General features: G+C 41.6%; 1 protein-coding gene and 1 long non-coding RNA gene across 3 annotated transcripts in view; one reads left to right on the top strand and one right to left on the bottom strand.

Moving 5' to 3' along the window:
- The window catches only part of CSMD1 (CUB and Sushi multiple domains 1), a 1,678,033-nt gene that overhangs the window by 586,297 nt on the left and 1,071,981 nt on the right, over nt 1-19,755 (top strand). The gene's annotated exons all lie outside the window — the stretch shown is intronic.
- LOC128340719 (uncharacterized) overlaps nt 1-19,755 on the bottom strand; it is a 54,473-nt gene that overhangs the window by 614 nt on the left and 34,104 nt on the right. Inside the window, exon 3 of the long non-coding RNA XR_008313918.1 lies at nt 3,687-3,792. This is a non-coding gene — a long non-coding RNA (uncharacterized LOC128340719). The remainder of the gene's footprint in view (nt 1-3,686; nt 3,793-19,755) is intronic.

The following is a 19,755-nucleotide window of genomic DNA, read 5'->3' as shown; positions in this document are numbered from 1 at the left end:
TTTGGGCATGCCACATAAGGCTGTACTCACCTGCCCACTGATTTGCAGATGCTCAAGCACCTGTTTCTCACCAAGATTTCATGATCCATGTAGTCATAAATTATTTGATATGAATACAAATGGCGCATTTGTGTTCCTTGTCTTTGACTTATTGGATATGGCTGCTGCTATGTACACAGTGGGGACTTGCTTACAGAAATGTGGAGTTAGAACCAGCCAGATCCATCATTTTGCTCTCAAGAACACATATTTTGCTTTAGTGTGACAGTTAACAAACCATGTGGCTTGCAACGTGGCTTGCAACATGAAGCCCAGGTATGTTTCTGCTAGAATGGAGAGCAAAGATTGTGGAAGCCCACACACTGCTGTGGGGCAACTGTCTGGAACACAGATCTTTGTTCCCTTTGGGCAGGTGCCATGCAGTGGCATTGGCAAGAAAAAGTATTTGAGAGAAAACTGCAACACAAGAATGCTAATAGGAAGTGATCAGGCCTGTACCATTAGCCAGACCCAGTGATGTTATACCTTCCAGCTTTTCCCCTCTATACTTCAATAGCAGCTATGGGGGCAGGATGATCAAGACCACAGGAAGAAGGTGTTTAACTTCTTCCCTCCATGCTGCAGTCCTGACGACCACCTCCCCCACTGCTATTAATCGCAGGAATGAAGTTTTCATTGGCATGCATGGGAGCTTCCTTCTTTAGGCAGAGGTGGGGATTTTCACTGGAACTGCAGCACAGAGGGAATAATTCCTTCCTATCGACTGTGGTCTTGATCCTACAGCTACTGAAGTTCGGGTCTGACTTGGGTTTGATGCGGGTTTCACATTGGGTTTGACTCTTACTTTAGAACAAGGCCATACCACAGCTTTCCCTTGCATTTGGTTTGATTTGCTGCTGATTCTGACCACTGTAAAGTCAAAAGCTCAGGGAGTCAGGGAAAGGAATTCCCAGTCAGTGATTCAACAAAGCACTGACTAGGGAAGCTCTGTAGGGGCTGACTGGCCACACCCCCTGCATCTGATGCAGAGGGTGTGGCTTGGATTATGGGGTGCATGCATTTGGGGCATGTGCCAGGCAATCACAGGAGGTGATAGAGCTGCCGGCAGGACTACATGCTCCAGGGGATGATCATCCTCCCTTGTTCAAGAGTCTCTACACCCCTGATTTATACAAATCATCCTCCCTTGTTCAAGAGTGTCTACACCCCTGGTTTATACAAATATACTAGACAGGGCAATGTACTTAGTTGCAGCTCCCTGGTCAGGGTACACTCGATGGCAACCTCTGACTTGCCTCTGTATGATGTGTAAAATGACCCTCAATGCATAGAAATTAGAGCCTTGGATGTTTAGAATAAATATCTAATTAGTATTATATATCTGCAGCCCATTTTTAAAGCCCTTGGTTTGGCAATTGCCATCTTGGTAGTGTATGTTACAATATTTTAGTCTGCAAACCACAACTTTTTTTTCCTGAGTAGCTTATCAGCAGAACGTTACATTCTTCTAATTTTTTTAATATTCAAAGCCACATTACAAAGCCATTACAAAGTTTTCTCCAGTGCCATGCAGCCTAAGATATTTGTCTACAGTCAAAAGATGTGGAGCTTACTAGACATCAGAACAGATTTGTCAGACATGAAGAGAAGCCAAACTATAGATATACATGATGTTCTTAGCACCAGGCAGATTTTTAATTTTAAGAAATAAGACCATTACATTAGATTAATGGCATACATAGACATCTGTATCACCAGCAGCTTAGAATCAGAGAATCACAGATGTAAAATTTTCTGATTCACAGTCATCTGTTCATGATGGTAATCCACATGTTTTACACATGTACTCTTTTGTCTTCTTTTTTATACAGCATCATCAATGCACTGTCAATGCGCTTGATGGAGTAGCATTATTATTACAGAATAATGTAATAAATAAATACATAAATAAGATGAGAAAGGCAGCCTTCCCCCTCTGCCACTGCCCCAGGGGACTTTCAATCTAAATATGGATAAAGAGGAAGATGGAAGTGAGAAGATGTGCAAGCTCATTTAACAGAACTTAATCAGCTAGTTTTAGGCTGAACAGGAGAAATGACAATGTAGTGGAGAAAGGGTCTTCAATGGAGGTTTGTACTGATAATTAGCTTTGTTTGATGATACCGATAAGTGCTAATAAGCCAAAAGTTACTAATGAATGTTCTCAGCGGTAGCCCAGGTGGTAGGGAAGAAGGGCAATCTATCATCAGATCAAGCTGCCCAAATTCCCTAATATACCCAATATGAGCATTGCCTAGAAACAGCTTGCTGAACATGCCCTTTTTGCCTGGCGGGGCTGCTGTAAAGCAGATGAGCCATAATTAAATGGAGCTCACAAAGGAGAGAAACGGTGGATTTAATCATCATGCCATTTATATTACTCCAAATAAGTAAATCAAGTGTGCTATGTGAAGGGCAAACCTTCCAGCTATTTCAAACTGGTACAAAAATACCATTGTGAATGAGCATGTACTGTATTGGGGGGGGGAGGTGGGGGGTGAAGGTATAATTTGTAGAGGTTCTTGTACATTCTTTGTACTGACAACAGGAAAAGAGCTGAATACAACCACAAGGACTATTGTCTCTCTTGTTCTACCTTGTAATCATTCATGATTCCTGTATTCAAAATAGGATTATTTGATGCACTTTCTGCTTGTGCCATCAATTGCCAATGAAAAACATAACAGGATATGATATCAAAGATGTAGCACTATAGGTGGGAGTTATTAATGGCTTCCTCTGAAAGAAATGCAGGAGGAAATTCAAGTCTTGCAGCCTGCTGAACCTTGGTCTAACATTTCTATGGCATTTGGTAGAATATAAAACTACAGTACTTTTGACACCTTCAGGGCGGTTCTGAATGAGGTTTTGTATTCTTGTGTGCTGGCTCATAGCAGCTAGCAACTTGGACATCCTTTAACAGGTTATTGTGGGCCCTAATGTAATATATTTAGATCAGTTCAGTGGACCATTCTATTAAAAAGCATAGTGATTATACAGAGAAATCTCAGTAGGAAGTGACGAATGCCTGTAATTCTTCCATTTTCATTTGTTCTAATGAATAGGAAATAGGAATACAACTATGTGGAAGGGGGGAATATTCGGGCATACTTTTTTTGTCATATGTCCCAGTGTCTCATGTGTCCTAAATTCCTCTCAATCCATACTACAAAGTGAATAGGAAGCTCACAGGTGCAGTAGTTCTATTTGTGTATTTCAAAGCACAGGAGGGTCTGAATCAAAGTGAATATATACATTTATATTGATAGGTTCTAAAGGTTTTGGCCAGGATTCATTCATTCCTGGTCATTACTAGTACATGCTTATTTATTTATACCCCTGTCTAATCCAAAAAATATTTGACTCTAAGCAGCCAAAAATTAATGACTTGTGTTTTACATTATTTGCTTATAAATGGGGTTTTTCTTGTAATTTTGAGCACAATTTCATTTGTATTTGGATTAAACATACTGCAGAACTCAAATATATCGCTAAACAAAGTAGTTTTATATTGAGCATTCAGTGAACAACTGCATGTAAAGATGAATTTTATATACATCTGTGCTCAATGAGAACATAAATCCTGGATGAGTGTTTGTGCTAGTGATCCAGACAGGCCAATCTCTGATGCACTAAACAATGCTCACCATGAACAGCTGAACTTCAGACCATTTTTCTCCATCTTTTTTTCCTTGCTGTGGTTCCGCTTACAGTAAATTCAGTCCCAGGGCTTTCCTGGCGGTGATTAGTGGTCTAAAAGAAAGAGAGAGAGGAATGCCATAGGAAACATCATATGAATACATGAAGCTGGGTTGTAGGGACAATGGAGCAAGGGAGGATGACCATTCCTAGGCTGCCAGAGTCTGGGGGGCTGCTAAGGCACCTCCTCACCCATCCCACAGGGCACTCTCGCACCCAAATCCAATTAGCAAATGAAGCAATCACGGGTTGGAGTTCAAAATGTGCCTCTCTCCCATCCAGTGCTTCGTTCCACTGCTGACTGGCTAGGGGCTTCTGTCCCTGCTTTGCTCCTAGTAAGACAGAGAAAGCAAACCCCAGCTAGTCAGTACTGGAACAAAGCAGTGACTGGGGAGGATCAGAAGGCGGAGCAGCCTCTTTTTGTGGTAGTGGCCATGTCCCCTGCATCAATGGCAGACACAGGGAGTGTGGCCAGAATTGGGAGTGGGGCCACTTACCCGCACTCCTGATTCTCCCCAGTCAACACTTTGTTTCAGTGCTGCCTGGAAGCTCCTTGCTCAAGGCAGAGAAAGATCCTTAAAGGCCTTTCTGTTTACAAAGCAGGGGTCTGCAGAGAAAAAGTGCATTTTTTTTAAAGGGAAGAGCCACATATGGCTCTCACTTTTGTAGAAATATGCAGGAAGCGTGGGGATAGAAGGCAGCAGCAGGGATTATCGGTAAAATACTGGGTCCTTTCCAACCCAATCCAGGTTCCAATTATTTATTTCCCCCACAATTTGATCGGAATGGGCCAGTATTTTTGGTGGTGCACAGGCTTAATTGCATGTGTTAGTGTTAGGGATGTGCGAACAGGTTTGGTACCAAACCAGTTCAAAGTTTAATTGGTTCAGCCTGAAGCCTTGGGGTTGAGTCCAACCCTCCTTGTTTTGGTTTGACCCCAGACCAGACCACCCCCCACTGGCCTGTTTGGGGGATTTGTGAATGTGTGTGTGTGTTTTAAATTTAAACTTATCCCCTCTGGGGAGGTTCTCCAAGGTGGTGGTGATGATCCGTGGAGGTTCCCCCTTCCCCCTGGCCTTCCATCTTCCCAAAACCGGCCCATCCAGCCATTCTTCAGCCCATTCATGTCATTTTGGAGGCCGCCACAATGGGTCTCTGTGTGACCTGGGTCATAGTTTTGGAATGATGGAAGGCCAGCAGGGGGAGGGGGAACCTCAGTGGACCTCAGAGAACCCTCCTGGAGAGGGTAAGTTTAAATTTTTTTATAAAAAAAAATTTTTTATTAAAAAATGTTCACAACCCCCCCCCTCCCGATCAAACCAAACTGGTGGGGTTTGAGGGGGTTCAGGACTGAACTGGCCCAGTCTGGTCCAGGTCCATTTTGGACTCAGACTGGACTGGACCAGCAGGTTCTGTGCACACCCCTAGTTAGTGTCATACCTCTTCGTGGCATAGGCGTCACTAGCAGGAACATGTTACACTACCATGCAATCCACCCAGATAAAGTGGATTGGTTTATTGCATTACTGGGAGCGATGTGAGAGCAACAATATGGCAGCAATATGCCATCCAGATAATGTATTGACAGAGTCTGAATATGGATTCATTCATACACAATCCATTTCCTGGATGACATATTGCATAAATGTTTGTTTTTTCTGCTTCACCCAGGTGACTATTAGCATATAGGAGACAGGAATAGGTAGTAACTTTGAACTGAAATTTGAGAAATTTGCATGTGATTTCTAACTTCTGCTATACAAGGACGCATGCGTTCCTTACTGACTGCTGCTCAGGAAAGCATGAGTAATTTAATTCCATTCAAATTAAATATCCTGATCTTATGATGACTGAGTAAGGTCTGAAATATTATACTTGTGAGATATCTTCTAGCCAATCTTGCTTTTAGATAGATTAATACATAAATATAATTTGATATAAGCTTTGCTCATATTTAGGGGGGGAGGGGGAATCCACCTAATTACCTTTGCATGTATTAATTATCCATATTGAAACCACATCCACATACACCTTGCATCGATGATCAAGTAAATTTTTCAAACTGGACAAACAGGACAAGAAAATAATTGTAGAACCATAGCACAAAAGATTAGAGACACATTTTAATAAGGGCTGGTTCATACCCAATGAGTTCTTCAGGTCATATGGCATGGGTGAGATTTGTGGGCTCATGTCACACTTTAGAAAAGAAGCAGGAGAAGAAGAAAATCCAGCCACATTTTTACATTTCAGTATAACATCTGAACTAGCTCTTAGGCTATAATCCTAATAATATTTTATTTGAAAGAAGTTACACTGTCATCAGTAGAATTTATTTCCAAGCAAATATATGCATGAGCGTGGCATAAGCATCAGGAGGAAGGAGAAGCATCAGATATTAATGAATACATTTTAAGTATTGGATGAGCTGCAACTTTGAGTCTAGCTTCCATACTTCCTTTTGGTGTGATGTGGGCAAGGACCCTGAAAATCTGCTCACAGCAATACCGAGCTTTACAATATCTGTTAGGCAGCATCGAGAAGGCCAGCCCAGCCCAGCCCAGCCAACAGCATATCTTGAATGTTGCCAACCAGGCAATGTAAACAGCATGTGAACCTCCTGGATGGGTGAATGTTGGTGATAACCTCCAAGGCACATGACAGGGGACCCACCTCTGCCCTCACAATTGCCTAATATATAAGGCAACATTTCATGATGCTGTGGGGTTGGCAGGTAGAATAAATTTTGACAGTATAAGCATGAATCACAGGGAGATGTATGTTTATTTATTTAGGAATACTACTGTATCCCTAACTCTAATTGTATATACGTTATAATAGCATTTTGGCAATGAGACAGCTAAAGTTCTGAAAGTTTTAGGATCACATTTCTTTAAGACTTTCAGGGAAGAACTACATAGGCATTTTTCAAGGATTAATTAAATTTGAGTAGCAGCTCCTGAAAATACTACAATTCCTATGAGGCCTATCATTGTTTTACAAGCTTGGATGTCTGCTTCAGATGCAGACTCATTTATCCTCCACCCTTTAGTTACCTAAATTGAATTAAAATCATTCAAATACTTACCTGAAATCATCTAGTTTCTCAAACCATGCCCTGCCAATGATGGGTCACTATCTTAACACGGTATTTCATTAATTCACAAACCAAAAACTGTCAACACCCTGTTTTGTGCTTCATGTAGGCAGGAGTACTGAAGAATCACCAGTGTCTGTGTGTGGTGGTGGGGGAATCACTTTTCTTATAGCAACTCATTTTGCTACGATTGAAAATGTTCATATTTTTCTACATGGGAAATTGAAATTTGTTTTCAATTTAACTTTTCTTTAAAAAAATGGAGCCAGCTTTAGTTTAAATCAGTTTAGCTCAACTAGCTTTATGAAAACTAAGAGTTTTTGATGAATACCTATTACACCAGAGTCTGCAGGATTTGTTCTTCAGTGAAAGGCATATTATAGACAATTTCCAGTGAAGATAAGCCACCAAAAAAAGCAACTAGTTTAAATCAAAATGTTTTAAGTACTATGTTGCAGTCTGGAATTTAATCAATATCTTGAAAACATTTATTTCCGTCAACACTGATACTGATACTCTCCTAGAGTCAGAAAATTGGAAGTTGTAGATTGAACAGTGTGTTGTTTGTTTATTCATTCAATTTATATATCACCCTTCCTAAAGTGGCCCAGGGCAGTTGATATTAAAATCAAAAACACATAATAAAACAATTGATTTCTAAAGCACTGTTTAACTTTACCAAATTCCATGGAAATCTTTCTATTGATTTATCTGTGGTTCAGGACCCAAAAGTGAAAAGAAACAATTGTTTCAGTTTTCCAATTCATTCTGACAATATCGGTTTAAAATGGACTTGAGAGGAATATTCTCCCAGAATATTCTCTAAAACATCTCAGGAGAATAGGAGATGGAAAATTCTGAGAAATTTCTATTGAGTTTAATATTCTCTGGAAAATCCCAATACTGTCACTACCAGAAAGGTCCCCCTACCCTGCCCCACACACATCATGCTCATTCAGGGGAAGAAAATGAAAAAACAGCCACCCTTGAAAAATAATTGGTGAAAGAAATAATTAAGACGTTGTGGCCTGTTGTCTATAAAAGAGCAAGTGGTTCTTGAATTTTTATTATTTTTTAAATAGCCAACACAATGGATTGTTAGGAGTTATTTAGGAGTTATTCATCTTGCCTATCAGTGATAACGATGACTTCTCACAGCATCCACCCCCCCCCTAAATATTGCCTTATCAGTACTAGCATTTTAGAGATTTTATGAAGTTATTTGAGTACCTTAACAACAACAGCACATACAGAAAACAGTTATCGGTCAAAACAGGACTGAGCATGAAGTCATTCTTATCTCTCAGATTTTTGAGAGTCAGATAAAAATCGAATTCATATTCCTTCAGGGCCCAAAGTTGCTTCTGTGCTGTACCTACACAAGCTTCATTTGCAAATCTAAAAGGTTATCCTTCACCTGCCAACTCAATAGAAGGCTTATTAGCAGCTATTAGCACCAGTGCATGACTGGTGCAATTCTCTAACCACCTACCCTTGATCCTTCACTTACTCCTGTAGTATGAATCTTTTTTAAAATTAATCTCAGCAGCCCAATTTAGAAATTATGCTGTATGCATGTGCAGACATCTGTACACTCATACATGTGTTTGTGTGAATGACTGTACCTGCATTAATTTTAAAAGTAAACCTGGATACAGGGCCTTCAAATGTATGGTACAGATAGGAAGTGTACTTCTGTACCTGTGTTCAGCATAACATGTGAATGACTGTGACTGTATAGAGATCTGGGAGAAATTAAGATGGCTCTGACTACAGCTTTTCTCATGAGCTCGCCTTCAATTTTATTTTCCTTTTTCTCCTCTTCCTACCGTTATGGCTGGTTGATGGTTTTATCTTGTCTTTATGTATACAGTGTTGAACACTGTACACTCATCGTATGAGTATCTATCTATCTATCTATCTATCTATCTATCTATCTATCTATCTATCTATCTATCTATTTCTCTTAGAAGTACCCGTCACTAATCCCATGCATGGCAGCTCTTGCAAGAGTTTGCTAACAGAAGCACCATGGTGATTGGGCTGTGGAGGTTCCATATGAAGATAGGGAGGAGGAGCCTGTGAGAGCAGAAGCACCATGGTGATTGGGCAGTGGAGGTTCCATATGAAGATAGGGAGGAGTTGCCTGTGGCACTGTGGTTATTGGGCAGTGGGGATTCCACATACAGATAGGCAGGAGGAGCCTGTGTTGGTTAAGGTCAGTTGGAATGCAACTGTTACTCGTCAGAGGATGTTCTTTATTGTAGAAGAGAGGAATCTATGTATATATACAAGGATAGCAGGCAGGGGTCTATGAAGAGAGGGGTTGTGAGGGAGGAAAGAGCCCCTTCAGGAGAAGGAGGCTGCCGTTGTGTGAATTAGATGAGGGAAAAAGATGAACAAGATCTGTTGACTCAGGAAGGGAGGGAGATTGAGAGAGAAAGAAACAAAAGAAGGAAGGGGAAGAAAGACAGAAGGGAAGAGCAAGTGGAGGAGAGGAAAAGAGAACAGAGGGCAAGGGATGGGCCTGAGCCTGTCAGTGGCCTGAGGGGAATGAGTGGCCATCGTGGCGCCTATTGGCAGCAAGGAAGGGACCATTGGCACCAGTCAACTACTGCTGCTGTTTGGGGCTACCAAGGCCATTAGTGGAGGGGGGGAGGCAGGCGAGGGATGGCCTGGGCCTGTCAGCGGCCTGAGGGGATCAAGCGGCCATAGCAGCAGTGAGGAAGGACCTGGTCAACTGCTGTTGCTGCTGCTGCTCTTGTGGGGAGTAGCAGGGCTTGGGTGAGGGTGGGGAGGTCTCTAGGGATAGGGGGCTGCAGCTTGGATGATAGGCGCCAGCAACGCCGCAACCATGACCAAGAGGGGTGGAATAAAGGGATGGAGGAGTGTCCAAGTGGGGTGAGGCACATGTAAGCAACTGGATTGAGTAGGAGGAGCAGGAGTACGGCTTAGGTGAGGATGGAAAGATCTCTGAGGTGAGAGGGGCTGTGGCAGGGGGTGAGGGGAGCAATCAAGTACTAGTGTGCAGATGCTCTGTGCAGGTTAAGTTCGTTTAACATAATGTATGAATGGACTTACTATGTCTAGAATTTTCACAGCCACATCTGCATCCATGTAGTTGTTAGCTTTAATGAATAGGACATTAATGAACAGGATTTTTGAGAGCAATTTGTATAGTCCCTTATGAATTGGTGATGGTAGAATTTAGAATGAATTTAGCAGAAAAGTGCTACAGGAGTGAGTGAGGAATGAGTTGTAAAGGGTTAGAGAATTGCGCCAGCCATGCACTGGTGCTAATAGCTGCTAATCAGTCTCCTATTGGTTTGCAAATAGTGTTTGCAGGTGAAGGATAACCTTTTAGATTTGCAAATAAAGCTTGCAGAGGTACAACACAGAAACAACTTTGTGTCCTGTAGGAATACAAAATCAATTTTTTCTTGACTGCCAAAATTTTGACAGGTGAGAACTTCTTAATGACAGATATATTTTCTTAACAATTTTCCCCTGCCGCAAATGAATTAAAAATAAAAATCACACTTCTGAATATTCTTTACCAAGTATAGTTTAAAATATAACTGATTCATTCTATCAACACACCATTTAGTCTCATTGTAATATCTGATATATTAGGACATATGTTTGTATAAAATTGTTTACAAAAAACTGAGTATAAAATATTTTTAAATGACCAAGCTTTCTGAGTATAAAATATTTTTAAACGATCTCCTCTGGCTACAGCAGGACCCCCCTGGGGCCACCAAGGCTGTAAGTTAAAAATATTTGATCCACGCCTGCCTTGATCCAGGCCCGAACCAATTTGGCCCAGCTCACTGTGGACAAAACCAGATTAGACCCAAGTTGGGTTTGGCTCGAGTCCAGTTCAATTCGAGCCAAACCAGGTGTTCCAGTTTTGTGCACATCCCTATTCTTCCCTTGGCATACCCCCCCCCCCTTTCTCCTTTGGAGTAACTTCACTCAGGCTCTCAGTCAGGACAGATTCTGACAAGATGTCAGGGATTGGAGACATCCGAAACAAACTAAAGATGTTGCTTGAGGCAAAATATCCTGATTTTGATTTTGCTCTTTTGCTATGCTTTACCAATAGAAAAACTCCAATGGCTTTAGAAAAAAACACTGAGGACACACCTGTTCAGCCAGGCTTTTAGCTACATTTTACTTGATTTTAAATTGTTTTTGTTGGATTTTAAATTTATGAATGTTTTAACTTGGCTGTGAGCTGCTCTGGGACATTGGTTACAACAGCATATAAATGTGCTAAATAAACAAATAAAAACTCAAATCAAATTTCAGGTGCATGGAGAATGGAACGTTGGATACTTGCACAATTAAAAGTCAGAAAACCTCTTTTATAATTAACATTCTGAACAAGCTCAGTGACTCAGAAAAATCAACCCCTGCCCCTCACTGTCAGTTCCTTCAGGGGATCTATTGGTTTACTACTGTGCAATTGTCCTACCAGCATGCTGCTTTCACATCTCCAGACTGTAAGGCAAGTTATTTTGCCTTATATACAAGTTGGGTTTAAATTAGTACTGGGAGGGGTAGGGGGTAAACAACTAGAAGTCTGAGCAAAGAGAAAGGGTGTCTATTTCAGGATCTGTACGCATCAGCTAAAACAAAATAATTACATTGATCCAGATTTATTCACTGGCAGCAATGGACTTCTCTACATACGTACATTCCCAGGACTGAAAAGCACAGTCCAAGAGTTAGCACACTAGGTGTACACAGCTCCCATTAATTTTTTAAGAACAATGGTCCATGTATTCAAAGGGGGGAGCAGAGGTCTGGATTCCATAGAGATCAGTCATTAGTGCTGTTGAAGCTAAAATTGCACAGAGTCCTCGTTTCTTAGCCTAGAGCAATGGTTCCCAACCTTGGTTCCTCCATATGTTGTTGATCTACTATTCCCATCATGGCTAGCTACAATTTATTGTGGCTGGGGATGATGAGAGTTGTAGTTCAGCAACATTTGGAGGAACCCAGGTTGTGAACTTCTGGCCTAGAGTAATGTGTGCATACCAGCCATTTTGTGTGTCCTTCAGCTAAGAAGCGGTCACTGAAATCATATGCTAATAGCCCTAGTTGGACTGCACCAAATAGGTTTAACTCAGATATACAGCTCTCTAGATTCCCTCAGATATTTGTACAATATTCTTCCTTGGATGACACATCATCCTAGTCTGTTACAGGAACCTTCAGAATAGATCAGTGTTGACCTTTGGAGTTTCTGCTAATGTCCTCATGGTGATTAGTGTCCTGCATCTCTGTCATGATCACACAGCTTGTGCCAGTACGAATTTCCACGTCACAAGGTGCTATAGATTAACATTTCACAGTGCTTTCATATGCTTTCAGTTTCTCTGCTGGCACTTCAGTCCTCTCTGTTTTTGTATCAATTAAGTGTAATTTATGTTTGTTGCAATTTAAATACACTTCAGTGTTCTTGAAAGTAAATTTCAGATAATTGCATTTCAATTTTAAAAATATAGAATGTTAGTGACTTTTAAGAAAGCCACACTGAATTCTATAAATACCCGGTTCACTTTGTAAAAATAGAGGCAAAGGAGCTTCTGAAACAAGTATCCCATTCACCAGTTCAGTATTGTTCTGATAATGGGATCAGATGTGCACATATAATATATTGTATAAACAAACAGCTCATGTTTATACATATACTATGTAAATAAAAACAGCACTCCAACATCATTACAGTAGATGATTTAGGAAGGTATGTATGTAGATTATCACGCGTTCATCGTTTTAATTTTGATATTGCAATGCAAGCTCTCTCCACAATAATAATAAACATGTGTATGGATGGAATATATTTTAAAATATATATTAATTGTTCATTTTTTACAGACCCTGTTCAAAATCTTGTTAGTAGCTTTTCACAGTTTAGTGGCTATAATCCAGTAGACGGTTAGGCTCACACAAGTCCATTCAGTTTAGTGGGCTTCAGTGGCTGACATCCCAAATAAATAATACTGTATTGTGTGCTGTGAGCCCCTACAGATACTCCATGCTACTCCCTGGGCTGCCTAGTGCACACTGTTGCAAAAGTAGGCACTCCCTGCACTCCAGAACTACTTTGTAAGATTGGAAACACCTTTCCGAGGGTCTTACAAACTGATTCTAGAGCACTCCAAACTCTTAGACCTCTTCTGCTATAGCACGCATGCTAGAAGAAGTGGGGTGTAGCATGGAAGCTAGTGTTGTGTGCTCGTCATGCAGGGGCTCAAAGTATGCACACTTTGTTGGATCTCAGGATGTCAGTCAATGCACCTAATACTAAGTGATTCAGTTAATAAGCAGTGAATTTCTCTCTCTTGTAATCTGAAAAATCTTGTCTGTGGCCTGAAAGTCAGGCCTTTGGTGTCTTCTTCCCATGAGTCATCACTTGTAATAAATACTACAACATTTATTACAAGAATATTCTCTCTGGCACCCGCGCAAGCCCATTGCCTTTGATGACACTGCATAGGTATAGAGTGGAAGTGATTAGAATTTATTCATCCATAATGATACAGTTGATGCAGGGGGAGGCATTCATTGCTTCAGCTATAAGTAATAAATGTGTTTCTTTTCTGGAAACAAACAGGAATAACATCTAGTTAAAAAAAGTCACTACTGTGAACTAAAGTCATACTCAGTGAAGCTTCTTAAATTCATAAATTTCAAAACATTTTCTTTCTCACGGATTTACTCCCTTTCATGTCAGCCATGTCATTCAGAATCTATATTTTGATCTTTCCCCTACTCATTCATACAGCCAAATACTGTCCCTGCTATAGACAGTTCATTGCTACTTGCTAAACAGTGGTACATCACCTGGAAGAAGCAGATAAAATTGTGGTGGGATTGTGAGATGCTAGCCTACCTACAGTGGGCAAGACAGACTATTTTTGAAAGAAATGTAGCTTAAGAACAGGTTAATACAGACATAATTGCATCTTATGCATATATTAACTTCTTTTTCTTGTTACTAGAGGTAGTCCCTATTTTCTGTTCCTGACTGTTGTACCTATCTTTGCTTTTCAGGGATGCTTTGTTACGTGTGTGTGTGTGTGTGTGTGTGTGTGTGTGTGTGTGTGTGTGGTTCAGCTCCCTCATCGGGGTCTCTTGATGTTTGTGTGCCTGTGTCTTGTCTCTAGACACATGTGGTGAATGCAGTTCATGTATGCTAAAACACCACACTGAACATAGCCCATCATTTTACACAGTGCAACTCCTGAAACATGTTTTGACAACACTACTGGACAGTATTTATTTTTCGTAGTATATTTTTAACCAAAGAGCCATCGCACTCTTGTCTTTCAAAGCAGCGGAGGACAGGGCTATTGCAGAATATATTATGCTGATTCTTAAGAACATGTGTATGCCACTTTTCAACAACAAAAGTTCTCATAGTGGTCTGCACAGCAAAAAAGAATTAGAAGTGATGCACACAAAAGGGTGCATGGTGTCAAAAACACAAGGCAGATATCTCCGGCTACTATGCTGGGTTGAATAGGCCTTTGTAGCATAGTAGCTGGTGCATGATAATCAAGCTGGCAGGCTGTTGCATTAAGGATCCAAATCACCCATGTATGTGGGCATGGCAATATGCAAAGTAATCACCCCAGTGCTTCTGGCAAGACGATGATGAGGTCAGGGGTGTAGCTAGGGGAGAGGGGGCCTGTGTTCACCCCTCTCCCTGGTGGTCCCTTGGATAATGAAGAAGGGGAGGGGTGGAGCTGGGGGGGGGCTCAGGATCTGGGGCCCCCGGGTTCTTTGAACCCATCCGCTCAATTATATCTACAACCCTGGATGAGGTCTTTCACATGGCCTCATGGCTGCTGCTGGGCATGCTGTGGTAAAGGCAGGAACTCACCAACCCTAGCCTGGGCCAAGCTGCACATGTGAACAACCTCGATGGCAGGGAAACAACTACATCATTATATTACAGGAAGTCGCTCTTTTGGAAACCCCCTTTACACGGTGCCTGGAATGGAGGAGCAGGAGAGATGTGTATATGTGTGGGCAAGGGAGAAGTGGGGAAAGTCATATATGCAAAGAATCTGGTCACAGGCCTAGCACTGCTTAAGGGTCATGCTGCATGATCCTGATACCATGAAATCGACTTTTCATATCAAAATCTCCCAAAACCTCCTGAGACAGATGGATTAGAATCCCCACAGCCTGTTTCTATTTGCTAAGTAACACATTTTAAATGCATCCCTTCCTGCCTTCTTCCAAAAGTCCATTAAAGGCTTACTAATCCAGATCTCTTGGGATTTCTCAGTCTTAGGTACACAGAAGGGCCCCCTTCCAATCCTACTGGGTGAATGTCCCAGCAGAATAAGCTCATCACAAGGCTGGCACATTTACATATCCTCTTCCAGTAATCTTCATCTGTTGTTCAGCTAGTAAATGAATAAGTACCCTTTTGAATTCTTCACACATACGATTTTGTCCTATAAAAGGGGGCTTCACTGGCCCATCAAAAAGTCGCTTCCCAGACCTGATCCTAGGTCCATGACTCCAAAACATTCTGTTCATCCAGCAAGTATGTCAGGAGATGGAGCACCCCATCTTTCCCTTGTCTCTGGAATTTTTTTTTTATTTCCTCCCCCAAGACCCTGGTTGCCTAAGGGCTTCCCTGGTTATAGCAAACAACTGAACCAGCCCAAACCCAGAATCCTTTGCCCACCTTTATCTATATATCCCTGCCTAAAGAGCCGAACATAGGCCATTCCATAGAGTTTAAGGTAGCTGCTTCTCCCCAACCTTTCCTACGCCCCAAGCTTGAAGCCCTTTGGGCACTGCCAGCTCACAACCCTGTTTGGTTCTTCCTTTTCAATCTAAGCTAACACCAGATAGTCTAAACATTGTTTAAGTTAACATCAGAAAGTCTAAAGCCTGTTTATTAAAATTATAGAGTCTACTTATAGTTTCTGTGTAAGAATCCACATCAATTTGTTAGTGGTTATGTTTTTTATTTGCAAAAAAGGAAATGAGTACATGTCCAGTCATTCACACAAAATCATGTCTATATATTCAGACATCTGTATGCCCATACAACTTACTGTCTGAACAGGGCTATTAGGCTGCCCAGGGATAGGTAGCTATTTCTGCTTTTCTCTTCTCCTTGCAAAAGCCCTTTCTTTGCCATAAGTATGTCTCTAAGAGCTCCACAACTGCCAGGGAAATATTTCTGGCAGTAAAAAGGGCTTTGGCAGGGAGGGAAAAAGAAGAAAAATCACTTCAGATTCTCCTGTGCTGGGCTAGTGTACAGGGTGGCTCCCTGCAAGGGTGGAGTGCTTGCTCTGCCCATATAATGCTGCCCTTATAATGCTGTGGAGAACGTGGGTCATTATTTTTACATGTATGCTTTGGAAGTTTCCAGCTAGCCTTTCTGCTCCTTGTAAATTATTTGACCTTTTAAAAAAAAAGGAGGAAAAAGGCAATTCCCTTAATTTAGAAATAAAAATTAAGCTTTTCTTTTTAAGACTCAAGAGGCCAGGATAGTTTATCCAGAGCTACTGGGCTGCTCAGGTAAATATGCAATTAGACAAAGGAATAAGTATATATTTACTCAAAAGACATTCATATGGGTCTCTCAGGTAAACACTGGATGTAGTTAGGCTGTGTTTGCAAAAGTGTAATTAAGGAAATATGTACAATAATTCACTTTAGAAACTAGGAGGCATATCTCTAGGTAATTCATAATTAATCAGACTGCCTTGCACTGAATTAACCCTTTTCTGGCTAAACCACATATTAGATTGATCACAGAGGCCCTGTTGAAAGCCACTGTTAATATAAACTGAATGGATGATTCAGTTTGTTGTCACCTGTCCGCAAACTTGGAGTTGTGATCTACTCCCATTCTCCCCATTCCATTCCTTAATTTTCTCCCTCCTGGATTATGGTTAAACTAGGAGAATTTCTGACACTAATTCTAAAACTGGAGCATGTGCAGAAGATGTAACTCTTCTATTTATCAATGCACATTGTACACTGACAAAACAATGTAAAAAAGCAATGCAATATGGTTGAATCATGATTGCTTTGTGTGTGGCTCTTACTGACGTGCATATATATTCATACACATAACCCCCACATTAAAAACCAATGTAAAATTCATCTTTATTCAGCCATATGTATAATCATATCCAGTTTGCATCTTTGTGGAGTTTTATCAATGCACCAGAGTTCTCCTGCACGTAGGACACTACCACTCAAAAGAATCTTGATGCAATCATGTGTACAAACAATATCAAGTTTGGGGTGGTTTTTTTTAGTGTTGTAACACTGCTTGCACAGTGTTATTATTTGTTTGAAAACCACACATGCTGATAACAGAACTAGGAACAGGCAAAAAAATAACTAAGACCTGCATGCATAGTATTTGTACAAAATTCAGGAATAATGAAAGAATGGAAAATGCCTAATGAACCTGCTGCAATTTAGAAACAAGACTGGGTCACTCACTACTCTAAAATCTGTGGAAGATTTTGGTTAAGGAAAATCTCAGAAGCATCTCTAATGTGGAGCTAGGCCTGTAGTCAACACAATCCCAGGTCTGTTGTTGACCTATTGGCTCATTATCCCCAGCTGCTGATGTCATGGCTGCCCTTTCTAAGAACATTGCTGCCGCCAAGATATCCTAGGTATTCAGATGACTCCACCTTATGTATGCAATGGCTGTGGCTGGCATTTTGGCATATGGACAATCTGATAAGCCATAAATCCACTACAAGAAGTGGAAGGAGCCCTGGTTATTAGCCCACACACCCATGCCCACTCAAATAACAAAAACTTGATAGGAAAGGGATCAAAAAGATACTTCAGGTGCACTTGTAGTCTATATCAGAGCAATCTGAACAAGTCCAAGAATTTAACCAGAAGGGTCAATGTCTTGCTAAAATGACCAGTATCAAGGTTTTTCAGCAAGATAAGCTGATAAAACTTATTATTAGTCACTTTCTGTCCTCTTCTAAAACTCAGGGGTGTGTAATTTTATCCTCACAGAAATTCTGTGAGGTAGCTAATGCTGAGGGTAGAATCCATGGCTGAGTTGCACCGAGATCTCTACATTCCTTGTCTACAACTCTAACCACTATGCAACTGGCTCTCTCTCAGTGTGGTGTGTGTATATAGAGAGAGGGGAGGGGGAGGGAGGCACCGTACATATTTTTGGTTTTGTAATGACGTTAAATATTTTAGTATTAATATTATTTATTTGAAAATGCTTTTAATATTATTTGTTTGAAAATGGAACAAGTTATGGGTGTATGCTACAGAATTTCAATGGAATAATCATGTCATTCTACTCTGGATGCCATCCTTCCAACTTAACCTAACCCTATTATTGTTCACTGTAGCCATCGGTGCACTTTGCCAGGATTGATCTGGTGTGACGTCTAGTCATTTACGGGGCGGGTGAGGGGTGTGTGTGTTTACAATTGACCATGTGTGCAGTGGGGCTTCTGGGGCCACTGAGGCTTGAGAGCAAGCCATGTCATTCACCTGCCTGTCTGCCTTGACAGCTGCTTCTGAGCAAAGGCACAGGGGGCTGGACAGGAGCCGGAGGAAGGGCTCAGCCAGATGGCTTGACTGGTGGAAGGAAGCAAAAGTAAGTAGGCACGCTAGCTATGTGTGCATATTTCTGAGGGATGGAGATGTGAGGAGATTCACTTCCTCCCCATGCCCCCCCCCGCCAACTGCCTGTTTAATACCAAAGTGGAGAACTGTTGGAGAGGATGAGTGAATAAGATTCCCCTGGCAGAAGGTAGCTGTGGGAGCGGGGAGTGACGACTGTTTTCTTTCTATTTTGTACAAGTTCACCTTAAACCCCAGTAAAATTGACTTCTGAGAAAGCGGATGGTGGCCTTTCACACCCATCCTAGCAATGTATATTCAGGAGTCTTACTAAATTCACAAGGACTTGTGAATTTAACAGCTACTAGTCAGAGGGCTATAGGCCACCTTCAGCCTCAAAGGCAGGATACCTCTGAGTACCAGTTGCGGGGGAGTAACAGCAGGAGAGAGGGCACGCCCTCAGCTCCTGCCTGTAGGCTTCCAGTGGCATCTGGTGGGCCACTGTGTGAAACAGGATCCTGGACTAGATGGGCCTTGGGCCTGATCCAGCAGGGCTGTTCTTATGTTCTTATGACTTGCCTTTAAATAATGCACATTATTTACACATTATTTACACATGCACATGATTGTAAGCCTCCAACTCTCTCTCAAGCAGTTTTACTTGTAACTGAAGACTCACCGCTCTCATTCGAACCTCCTAGCTACTACACAGGAACCTAGGAAGCTACCTTATACCAAGTTAGACCATTGGTCCAATTCCATGCCCATTGTGACTGAAGCTGCACATTCCTCCCTCCCCACTCTTCAGGGCTGGTTCCCAATTACCACTGCCTCCATGTTTCTTCCATTCCTCTTCCCACCCCGGTCCCACCACCACCCCTTCCCAGGAATTTCTTCACAGTCTGAGCCCCCCCCCTTGCTGGAGCTGGCACGCTTCACAGAATGAGTGGGGGCAAGGGAGGAAGAGGGGAGTGTGGCAGGCAGGACTGCCCATCATGCAGGTAAATGGGAAATATCTTATTCATAATTTATTCTGGGGAAATATATATAGTTTCCAGCTTTCCTTGAGAATATTCTGGTGTCAAATGTGCATTCAGCTAATTTAAGTGGCAAGATTGTTCTTGCAAAATGTTCTGGTGTAAGAAATAATGTAGTGCATTGCAGCTTATTTTGCAGCAGCGGTGTGGGTGGTGTGGGGTGGCCCTTAAGCATAGTGGGGTGGGGCCTCCAAAAGCCTTTAGGTCTAGACTCCAAAATTGCCTAGGCATGCCACTGTTGTAGCATAGTTGAAGCTCACAAATCGCTGG

This window comes from Hemicordylus capensis, chromosome 1 (assembly GCF_027244095.1).
Source record: "Hemicordylus capensis ecotype Gifberg chromosome 1, rHemCap1.1.pri, whole genome shotgun sequence".
NCBI classification, from domain to species: Eukaryota; Metazoa; Chordata; class Lepidosauria; order Squamata; family Cordylidae; genus Hemicordylus; species Hemicordylus capensis.
The sequence above is the reverse complement of the archived record's forward strand: the minus strand, read 5'-3'. Positions and strand labels throughout refer to the sequence as shown.